Source organism: Manis pentadactyla, chromosome 14, assembly GCF_030020395.1.
Source record: "Manis pentadactyla isolate mManPen7 chromosome 14, mManPen7.hap1, whole genome shotgun sequence".
Classification (NCBI taxonomy): domain Eukaryota; kingdom Metazoa; phylum Chordata; class Mammalia; order Pholidota; family Manidae; genus Manis; species Manis pentadactyla.
Window position 1 is genome coordinate 79076366 of NC_080032.1, and position 12573 is coordinate 79088938.

Here is a 12573-nt window from a genome sequence, read left to right on the forward strand (position 1 = left end):
GATCCATCATTCATAGGGTATCCTAAAAACAAACATATATGTACTACAAAATCAATGTGGAATAAAATTTAAGCATGTCACTATGGAGTTAAGACACTAACAAAACACAGAATTATGACCCACCCTGTTAACAAGGGATGTGGCAAAAATGACTTGATGCTGACATGATTTTCATTTTCAGCTGTTGGGGAAGGGGGAAGGATATTACTCACTATGCTTTCTTGCCGTTAGCCTCAAATTATTTTTTATTATAGCAACAACCCATTCCTACATTAGAAAAGTGAGAAGATTGTTGCATTTATTTTAAATATCTATTTCTTCAGTCCTTATAGGACCTACAATCTAATAGACTCCTATTGATAAAGCACACACATTTTTTTCCTCCTATTGTTAACAGTGGTTATGTGAATTAGGGAATGGTAGTTGCGTGGCTACCTATAGTTTAAAAAATAGTTTAAAAAAATTTCCTAATGAGGGAATCTTGTTTTGTCTTGTTGTCAATAGAGAAAAATGAAGGAGGGAGATAAGTTACAGGGGGCGGTGGGAGCTGGGGTCAGGAAGAGGAGGAGGCGGGGAGGAGAGGATGCAGGGAGAGCGTCAGAAGGAGACATCGCGGCAGCATAAAGATAGAAACAAAGATAATGGCCATAAGGCAGGACGCTGAGATCCGCATGGTCCCAGCTGCTGTCTTGCACAGCCACTACCTCTGGTTGTTTCTCTGAAACTCTAATCCAGAAGGTAAGAAAGAGAGTATATGAGTGTTTGAGGCAAGCTATAGTGTAAAGGAAGAAAATGCTCATATCAGAATCTTCCTGGTCTTTTATTTTTGTCTTTATACACACTTAATATATGTATATGTAAGTATACATATGCCAAATCAACAAAGAACATACAGGAAAATGTTAAACGGTTTGGAAGTTAGTTTAAGATCTAACCATGTTTCTGTAAACATTCCTGTAGCCATTCAAAAACAAATTATTTCTTGCACAATCAGCCCAGCTAAACAAATCGAAGTACTAGGAACTAGACAGAAATTTTGCCAAATATAATAATGATCATTCTAATAATGGTAATTTGAATGAATGGAACTTTAGGCTCATAAGGAATTTTGTTCACATAGATTAGCTCATGGGTCATATGCAGCATAGAAAACAATGGGTATGTAGATCCCTAAGTTTCCTGGTGTTTAAACCTGAGCAAAAGAAATTTAAAGTCATATAACTGGTTAGTGGCCCATTTATTACTGGAAGCCAGCTCTTATTTCACTTTCGACTCAATAATACCTAATAAAATAATGCTCCAGAATTTAGAGCTGAATGAAAACCCTAAGACTCTACTCACTTTTTGAGTGATCTAAAGGCTTTCAAATAATTGAAATTAATGAAATGAAATTTGATACAATCTCACTGGCACTAAACTAATACTGTATTAGATGGTTGAATAGAATGAATATTTTTAAATATAACTCTCTAGGCTGTAAAAGTTTTCTTTCATTTGAATTCTACATTGAAAATTAGCATTTCTGCAAGATTTTAGAACGTCAGCAAAAAGGCAGTTCCAAAATGTTCTTATCAAAAACTGTCATTGGTGATATTATTAACTGAATTAACTCAATCAACCCAATGTTTAAGAGTAAATCACAATTATAAATCTTTTTATTTTGCTTTAGATGTTAAAATGCTTAAATATTAAATGTTTTAAGGACTAGCACATAACACGTGTTAAATAAATCTATATTCCTTATGAATTATCTGAAAAGTTTAAGATATTTAGCTGGTTATATATCTGGTATTCTCTACATCAGAACCAATATCCCAATGTGATTTTGCTATATTATTATAGTGCCTGGAGGTTTCATAACATATGTATATTGAGACACTTCAGTATTCACTGAACATCTATTAAATGCTTACCAATATGTTAAGTACTATGGTTTTAAAAGAAGAATTCAAATCAAATTTCTAACAAATCTATTTTTCTAAATATATGACCAAAATTCAAATTCACTATTTCATATCCAAACCCTCTAAGGTAAGTATGACAAGAAAAGTTAAAACTGAAATAAAGAAGCAACTGAATAAAAAGCAATGATGAGAACTTAACAATAATTAAGTTGGTGGGACATACAAAAATGATCTACAAACACAGGCATGCAAATAGAAAGACATCATCAGAGAAGAAAACAGCACAAACTACAATAGGAACCCCATAAAACAACTTTCTTCTGAGTCTCTCTGACACTGCTGAAGCAGTATTATGGAAAAAGAAGTGAACCTGTAAAAGTCCGCTTTCCAGCTCAAGTTGTTTCCATTGCAAATATAAAAAGGAGGATCACACAGGCTAAGGAAATAAGTGATCACTGCTGGAAAATTCTCAAAGAGAATGTCAACTTTTAAGATCATAAACAAGTTATTTTGAAATATAATCCCATTTGGGCATTATTTCTAGCAAGTGTTTCTAATATTTCTCTTCTCATTTTAAAAGGTAGTGTTTCCATTTCCCCTATTTTTAAGACACAATTGTTAGACATCATCTACTTTAAATGAAATTGAAATATGTCATCACAGGTACAGATTACACTTGAATATTTCATATGTGTTCCTACCATCAAACTATAGTTTTAACACTTTATGAAATTTGGAAGGTTCTTTTTGAGGAATAAAACATTCAGTATTATAAACACAATGAATTTAGAGCAAATCAGTGTCAGACAATGCCAACATTAAACTGACTTAACCTGACTTAAGGCACAAAGAAAATGTTCACCTATTTTTTTATCCCTCTGTACTATTATTTACATTGTTACAAAAACATAGAACCCAGCCTCTTTAAAAAAAAAAAAAACTTTCAATCAATGTATATATGGAGACATTTGCCACATGCCTGGTGAGCTCACCATTGACCTATCATATGTAGCTTAAAATTCTGACCTAGAGTAGACCAAGGTCTTGTAATTAGACCTCTCCTGAAAATACACCTAAAAAAATTCAGTAGCCTATCTTCTTTTCTAAAGACTAAAAATCAAATTCTCACAATACATTTATTTGAGGAAATTGGTATAGAATGACCTATAAGTTTAAGGCTTCTGTATCCTCATACTTTCTGTTGTGGGTTGGTTAGTTAGAATATACAAATGAGTTGTCCTCAGATCACATTTTTGACCTACCAGTGTTCCTCAAGAATGCATTCTTCAAGACTGTGTTCACCTTAGAAACTCTAATCTCCTTTTTCTCTCAGAGATGATTCCATTCACAGTAATAGATTTCACTGTATGATCTTAACTATTTATCTCCTTCAGAATAATTTGAAGTAATTTTAAAATGATAGGTTTTATTCTTTGAGGACTTTCTATCAGTCACTGTGATGTATATAAAGTAACTTCATTTAATATTCAAAACTATATGATATATGTCATTGCATTATCTCAATTACAAATGATGGAAGTGTGGTTTACAAACAGAAGTTAATCAATTTGTTTGAGCTCCCATAACTAATAAGTGCAGAGTTGGGGAACAATAAAGTCTTGACATTGTTTCTTCAGGGCCCTCAAAAGGCACCAAATGCTAATTTATCTCAAACACAGCTTATTAGCAACTAGATATCAAGTACACAGGAAAGTGCTTAATCAGTATATTTTAATGCTAAGTGACTGTCCAAACTTTGGACAGTTAGGCTGAGTAATAGTTGTCCCATTTTCATAAATAACTGATATAAAAGATGGTTCTTTAAGTAACAATTAAAAACAGCTAAAGAACAGAACTCTGAGCCCATTTATGGTGATAATAAACATCATAAATAGTACTACTCATCACATTAATTTGGCTCCCTTTTTAAAAATAATTTCTAAACAGTCTTTCTTAATATGATCATAATTTTTGAATCCCAAGGAAAATACAGGGGCCTATTTTCTGGTCCCCATTTAACTATTTTGTGATGGAATTTCTGCCACATAGAAAGAATCATTTCAGGCAAAGGGTGTCTATTAAGAAGGTAAGACCAACTGAACTTACTTTTTTACTCATTACGCCATCATCTCTCCTTGTGATAAATAGTGGCATCTAATGATTGTCAGTTCATTAGGATGAGAAGGGTATGAACAAATCACTCTGGTGGTAAAAATCAGAAAACTTGTATTGAGTAAAAAAATCCATGTAGCCCATGAGAAGAGAAGCCATGGAAAATAGGCCCATACCTTGAAAAAGTGCTCCTGTCCACCAGACCTCCTGCGTTGTAATTTCTCAACTGGCAAAGAAGTTCAGGAAACATACTGCACTGACATTTTACCCAGAAGCAGCAGCAAAGTGAGAAGTGGCACCGTCATACTGCTACAATGCTGCTCAGGTTCTTACCTATTTGACAATATCTACAGAATAGTTTAATATGCACCTTTCAGGGGAGTCTTTCCACTGTAGATGTGGTATGTATTTCTTGACGTTAGCTAATCAGAGCTGAAATAACAGGTAAAACTGAATATGAAACATTCGAACACCTAGCTTCATTTTTAAATTGATTACACTTGTCTGTTTGCTATCTTCTTTGATGGCATGCCAAGTAAATGACAAATCTTACTCATGGAAAATTAAAATATTGTCTATTAACAATGTTTAGTCTTCTTTTATCTAGAACAGCACAGGGGAAAGAATTAGGAATAAGCTAAAAATTAGGAGGCGTGTAATCTAAGAGAGTCTCTGTTCCTTCCTTACTAGTGATATGGTCTTGCCTAAGTCTTTAACATCTCAGGGAAGATGATTTTTCTAAGGTACCTCTTGACTCTCAAATTCTTACTCTATAATCTCTTCTCTTATTTACAATCCTCAGTATTATTCCAGCTATATGACCTTTTAAAAAAGTTTTACAACTAGTCTTTGTAGTTTATTTTAACCCTTTAAAGTATGTCATAACTCTACATTCACATGTCAATATAATAAGATGAGAAAAATAGATCTTTTATTAAAGTTAATTTGGCTAAATTCAACTAACTTAAAACAACCATGATGATCGCAAAAATAGCGTTTTTGAAAGAACCAATTTTAGGACTAAATGCATCTATCTGTGATTCTGCAAAAGTTCTGTACTTGAATTTTCAAGTCACAGTTTTCATTTTCTTTGATACATGTATCATGTATACATGATAATTACATGTATTAGCGTTACCTAATACATGATAGAATTAAAGGCAGCTTATTAGTGTATTGAAAATATAGTATGTGTAATGATGGCAGTTACTGGCACGTGGGAGGAAATAAATACAAGGGATTCCATTTTGATCCAAAATTTCAAAACATCAAATGAGAAACTCAAAGACAAACTGAAAAGTCAAAATGTTAGAAACCCTGACAGGCAACTGCATTCAAGAAAACCTAGTTTTTAAAATGAATTTTGTGGACACTCTGCAGGATTCCTGCCAAACAGACTGCTTCTATTTTTTCTTTTGTAAACCATTTATATATATTGAGATTTTGTTTATACTGCATACTTTCACAAATGAGAAGAAAAGATAAATTGACAATTATAAATTTCCCTGAAGTTGAAGAACTATTTAGGTATCAAATAGCATGCTAGTTTTTAAAAACACCTAAATATTAGTTAATTCTAAACAAATTATGGATCTCTAATCAGAAACATTTATTTTGAAATCTTGTGTTAAAAGACTAAAATCATTTGTAAGATAGGACAGCATCCTAAGCACATCTTTAAAAAAATAAAAATATATCTAAGATAATGTATGTCCGTCCTGGTTTAGGGGCCAAACTTCAGATTTATTCAATCTTGATAGTTGGAACATTATTCTTAATCTTAATGAACAAGTCAACTTAGTAAGTACTATTCTAGTATTGAGTGTATACCTAACTTTTATTAGCCATAATGAGAAAAAAAAAGAACAACTAATACACATACTGTTTTCTTTTTTAATCTTCTTTTCTGGCTATAGAACTCTGATAAAAGGTAGGATGCAAAGATAAACTTTTTTCCCCCAAGGTTTTATGACCTAGTGTAAGACATATTTTATCAGTTCTTACTAACTAAAAATCTACAATTTCCATACAGATTAATTAATTTATTTTCAAATAAAGCTGGAGTGTCTCAGTTACTGGTATTAGTTCTATGTCACAGGAAAGGTAAGTTAAGTACAGGGACAAAAATTACTTGCTTTCAACTATGCAGCTGCTAAGAGGCAGAAACAGTTTGAACCCAATTCTCCCAACGACAAACCTAGTGCCTATTCTAGTCTAGAAGAGAGCCACTTCTAAAAGTTATCTTCAACACAAGCTAAAATGACAAAAGTGTTATTTAATGAAACAAATAACATTATGGGAGGAGTTTGCAAGTGATTTGAAAATAAAATGACCATTTTCTGAACTTAAGAAAGAATTCAGAATTTATTTGTTTGAGTCAATAAAAAACAGATTAAAAAACCAACTAAAAACTCCAGAAGCACTAAGAGCATTCAGAATTACAGTGGGGGACAAAAGTAATATGTAGAAATCAATAGCTTCTATATAAATGGTAACACCCAGTTATTAAGAGATAATGGGAAAAAATACCCCATTGTCATTAGTAATACAAAAGATAAAATATCTAAGAATAAACTTATTCACATACAAGAGTTATTTGAAGAATGTATTAACACAATGTGGAAAGACATACCATGTTCCAGAATAGGTGGCATCAATATCATAAAAATATTATTTAATTCTAAGTTAATGTATAAAGAGTTTGAATTAAAGTATCTGCATATGTTTAAAATACTCTACAAACTAATTCAAAAGCTTATGTGAAAAAACAGATAAGAATAATCAGAAAAACTCTGAAGAAGAAATGGGCTCAGCTCACCAGAAATTAAAACATAATATAGAGTCTCAATGATTAAAACAATGTACATGGAATGAATTGAAAGACCTGAGGAATAGAAAACAAAGCCCAGGAAAAAAATATATAACGGGAATTTAATAGATTTATTTATTAAATGATACAGGTGGCATTCAACAAATTATCTATAATTACTTCATGACAATGCAAACAGGAATATAATTTCCAAATAGATAAATATTTAAAGGTAAAGAATAGAAACATAAATCTACCAGGCCAGAATATGAGCAAACTCTCTGATATAATCCTGGAGTAGAGAAGTTTTACTAACAATGGATTAAAATTTAGAAGCCTTAAAAGATGAATCATGACTGCAAGCATATCAACACCAAAAAGTTCTGAATGACAAAAGGCACCATAAACCAATCAAAAGATAAGAGACAAATTGAGAAAAAAAATATGCATCACCTATGGAGGGGAAAACTAGTCTCCATGATATGTACAAAGCTTTTTGAAATCAATTAGAAAAAGATCAACAATCCTATAGGACAACAGGCAATTATACAAATGTTCAAAGAAAACAGAAATGGTTCTTAAGGGAAAGATGCTCAACACCTTCTACTGAAAATGTAACTTACAAGTATGATGCGATAACCATTTTTTTAATCTATCAGCTTCGCAAAAAGTCAAAACTTTTATGTTATGCTTGTATTATTCATTCATAAATAATTTGTTGTGTCTCTTGCTATATTTCCCTCTCTATGGAGTTTACTTCCTGCCCCATTAACTTTGTCTTAAGACATGTCACTTGCTTTGGCCAATGGAATAGAGAGCTTTCTTTGTAAATAGTTGATGTGGCTCAGCTACCGTATCTTCCTTCTGCTTTCTAGCAGGAAAGTAGCATATCCAAGACAGGGACTGGTCTACAAACCTGGGTGCTAGAATGAAAGGGCACATGGAGTCAAATGGACCCCAGCCCAGTCCAGTCAAGCCGACATGGAGATGATTCCCAGCAAACCCAGAGCCCTTGTGTAACACATATGAGATTGCTTTAAAAATTGTAATCCACGCAAAGAGTCAGGTTTGTTAACACAGCAGAAGTTTACTAATACTTGCAGTCTGTTTGTGACTTAGGAAAACAGGCACTGGTATATTTTTAAGAGAAATCTATATCCTCATGATCCTTATGGATAGCAATTTGCAAATACCTACTAAAATTACAAATGCAATTCCACTTCTGGGAATTTATAAGAGATACGCTTTCACATGTGCAGAATGTCAGGGATTCACAGTTAGTCACCATAGAACAGCATGTAATAACAGAGGACTGGTGTCTACCATTTAGGGATACAAAACACAGCAGTATATTATATAGCTATTAAAAAATGTAACCACGTACTGACAGGAAAAAAACTTCAATTAATTGTTGATATATATTGAGTAGGAAAAAAGGAACATAACTGAGACTGACTGCATATGCTAAAATATAAGTGCTTAATAAAACAACTTTTTTAAAAACTTATCTGTGCATAAGAAAACTTTAGAAGGACATGCAAGAAAATGACACAAAAATGGTTATGGTGGGGATGGATGGAAGGGAACTACAGAATATGGAAAATAGGTATGAGATTAAAACTTTGCTGCATGCTTTTTTAGCTTTTTATATTTTTTCTTTACTTTGAATGTGAATCAATACTTTTTTCAAAAAAAGTTAAATATACATAAATTAAATGATTTAATCAGGCATCTAATTAAACTAAAAACTCTCCAATGGTTGCCCAGTAACTATAAACATTTCTTAAATTCAAATCAGCAGACCCTACACAGATGTATATTCAGAGGCCTGCAATTAATACATGATTTGTTGTCATTAAAAAATATTTTACCTGTTAGAAAGACTAAAATTGCCATTTTAATAATAATTCTCAAAGATATTTTCATACAATATGATTTTTGTTTCTGAAATAAATATTTCTGGAACTGAAATTCTAAGACCCCAGTGAATATATTCTTAGGGTGTATCATTGTGTTTTCTTTAAAGAGGCTTACATATAACTCAGGTTTGAGAGATGGTAGTCTTAAATCAAAAGTTCTTAACATGTCATATTTGACTCTTCATGCTCTGTCACAGCCTCCTTATCAAGCCTTGTCTCTCTCTACATGCCATGAACTTCATGCTCCAGCTACACAGGACTGGTAAAGTTGCTGGCAAGCAGCTTGCTGTTTCTTCCTTCAGTGATTTTTTGTGAAATGAACATTCTTCCTGGAATATTTTCCACACTCCCCTACTCCAATTTATCAGGTCAACATTTACTCATTCTTTAAGATTTGTTGAAGCATAAGACCCTATTGAAGTCCTGCCTTGTTCTCTCATGAGCTATCCTTCTTGGGAATCCCATGATACCCAGTAGAAAGAACATTAAGTCCCATCACTTGACTCTAAGCTCTACAGATTCTCTGTCTTGTTCATTATTGTGCCTTCCAGGCTATTTCAAAGATCTGTAATACCCATGGTATTATCTATATGAAGAAACAAACATCAGGAGACTGTGGAACCCTAACGCTGTGTACTGGTATCTCTAGGCCATTGCATATCATACTCTCCCATCATCACCTTTACATACAGGTTTAAATATACTTCCTCCAAGGAGCCTTCTTAGACTAGGATTGAAGTATAAGAAATACGTGATGAAGCATCAAAGTCAATGGACAACAGTGGTGGTAGAAACAGAAGTTTGGAAGTTGGAATTTTTTGTAGGGAAAGTGATGCTACATTGAATTTGACATAATGGCAGAACACCTAACTAGAGATTTCCAACTTAGAGTTGGAGATACTACACTGAAGTGTGTAAAAATATTATATAAAAAGTAGATTTTATTTTGTAAGTATGAAAAGCTGTGTTATAGGTGAGGGAAACACTAACCTAGGAAGGATAAAGTTTCAAGAAAGGACAAATAAAATGACAATTACTTTTTATAAATAGGCCTACTTAAAAACCCATTGATTTTGGCAATTAGGCAGTCACCAGTGAAATATGCTCTTAAAAGACCAGAAGAACAAACTGGGTCCATCTTGGGTAAAAGGAAACTGTAAATTCTATAGGCTTCCCCGGCCCCTCTGTGTGTGTGCGCACATTCACATGCATGTGCATGCACACACACACACACACACACACACACACACACACACACACACACACAATTTTATTCCCTTGGGTAAAAAAGACTCTAGAAACAATGTAGGCTCTCCATGTTAGCAAAAGCATCAGAAAGAGAAAAGCATCAACTGAAGGCACACTCGAGAAAAAATACACCAGCAAAAGAAAAAAATGTTGAAATTTAAAAATGTGTGAAGTTTTTGAGGAAAAACATAATGGCCTAGCCAGCGCTTTCCTACCATAATGGAGTTCTTTATTAATTTCATAGTGGCAGTAATCACTGCGAAATACAATTGCCATTCCATTTTGCCATGTGTCCAGATGCTGTTTTGGCAATTAGGCAGTCACTGCCATTTTGATTGCATTTAAAGTGAACAAATATGCAATTGCCCACAGTTGTCCTTTTCTTCCAGTACAAAGATCTGAATCTTATTTTTGATCTAAAAATATTCCATTTATACCTATTTGTTGATAGATTTTCCTGTCGCTGTATTTCAAAGTCCTGTAAAAATCATTAGTGACATTATGCCAAGGGCTGAACCTCATAAGCAACCTGAACAGTTTGATTCGCTGAAAAAACAACCCACAATTAACTAAAAGAAAATGGAATAATGGTCCTGTCCAATTAAAACTGTTAAATTAAATGGAGAGAATACAATGATTTCCCCTTATCATTCTGATATTCTAGAAGCGCGGCAGGGCAATGATAAATACCAACGCATATGTTAATGATGTCCACTCTCTTTTAGTTTAAGGAAAGCAAGCCAATTCTTTGAAAGGAAACTGCACTGTTACATAAAGGACATTTTAATGGATGCATCTCAGTACAAAAAAGGGCAAATAACCTCTCTAAATTAAAGCATTTAAATAAATTCTTAAGCCAATTAAACAAATAGGAAGCTATCCTGTTAGATGTACTGAAGAAACACAGGAGAAAATAGGAAATGTTGCCTGAGCATAAGACTAGTTATGAAAGATGCAAATGGGACATCATGTATGCTCTTTTAGTTCACAAATAATGAATTTTTCTCGTTTATATTTTTTTATGATTTCTGTCAAATACATTTAATTATGCTTTCCTGCCATATATATGCAATTCTGAGTGCATACCCACAGTTTAAGAAATTATAAAAGCAGATGCAGAATTCAAGGAATTTTTCTTGATTCCTGAATTGACATACCCATATAAGAGCAAAATTCAGTGTCACGGAAACCTACACTGGTTAATTTAATGGTTTGAATGTAGGGAATTTTCAGAGATATGTTCAATGGGACCACAACTGACTATATGCTGAGTCTAGCATGCATACATGCATGAATAAATTAAGTGCAAAAAATCAGAAGACTATAAATTTTATTCAGTGGATAGTTTTTTGCAGTTGAAGTGTATGCTATTTAATTACAAATTCTTCAAATAAAATCAGGCTGTTAATCAACTAGTTATAAGTGGTTAATAAAAATGTAAAGCAGTAGTCTTCAAGCTTTTTAGCTTTGAAACACTTTCTCAGAAACAAAAACAAACAAACAAAAATTAGGGAGAATAGAAAGAGTTGACCCTTAATAACATGAATTTGAACTACAAGGGTCCACTTGTATGTGGATTTTTTTTCAGTAAATATATTAGAAAAGTTTTTGGAGACTTGTGACAATTAAAAAATATATATTTAATTTTCTCTAGCTTACTTTACTGTAGGAATACAGTATATAATATATACAACACACAAAATACATGTTAATCAACTGTTTATGCTAATGGTAAGGCTTCCGGTCAACAATAGGCCATTAGCAGTTAAGTTTTTGTAGAATCAAAAGTTATATGTGGATTTTAGAACACCCAGGTTTGATTGCCTTTAACCCCCATGTTGTTCAAGAGACAACTGTACTACAGAAAAGGGGTGAGTTTGTGTGGTGGGAGTTGGAAAAGAGTTGACATGTAAGAGTATTCCACTACCCTCTCTCTTCAAACCATAGTTACAGAATCACACCAAAATAATTCTTAATGTTTTTTCACTATACCAATAAGTGATACCACTGTAACTGTAATCATATTTCTTACAACCCATACATATTCCTCAGAAACACAGTTCAATATCCCTTTATTTACTTTGTAACCAATCCTGCAGCAGAAAAGACATACCTAAGTTATTAAGTATTTTATGCTGTCTTGAAAGATACATAGTTGTCCTGTTAGCATAGGAACATCAATATAGGATGTTCAGAAGAATATAACACGTTCACATTCTCCTTCTAGGCCAGCTTTGAAAAGGAAGCTAACATAATGTACTACTAGAGAAGACTGTAAACTGTTTGAATGTGTAAAGCCCAGCAACACAATGAATTCTTCCTTAAGCATTGGATCAAATACTTTATTACTAAATTATATATAATAATACATATATATATACACACACACATAATATATATAATAAAGTATATATGTGTGTGTGTGTATATATATATATATATATATAAAGTAACATTTTATTAGTTACTTTTAATATAAATGTATGTTTATTCATACAAATACACATATATGGGCATCTCTGTATCTATAAAATTAAAAGTATATTTACATGTTGCCCTTAAGTTTTGGCTTACCTTGAGA

General features: G+C 32.7%; 1 protein-coding gene across 15 annotated transcripts in view; it reads right to left on the reverse strand.

Annotated features, from left to right (window-relative positions):
- SOX5 (SRY-box transcription factor 5) overlaps nt 1-12573 on the reverse strand; it is a 931123-nt gene that overhangs the window by 388775 nt on the left and 529775 nt on the right. The gene's annotated exons all lie outside the window — the stretch shown is intronic.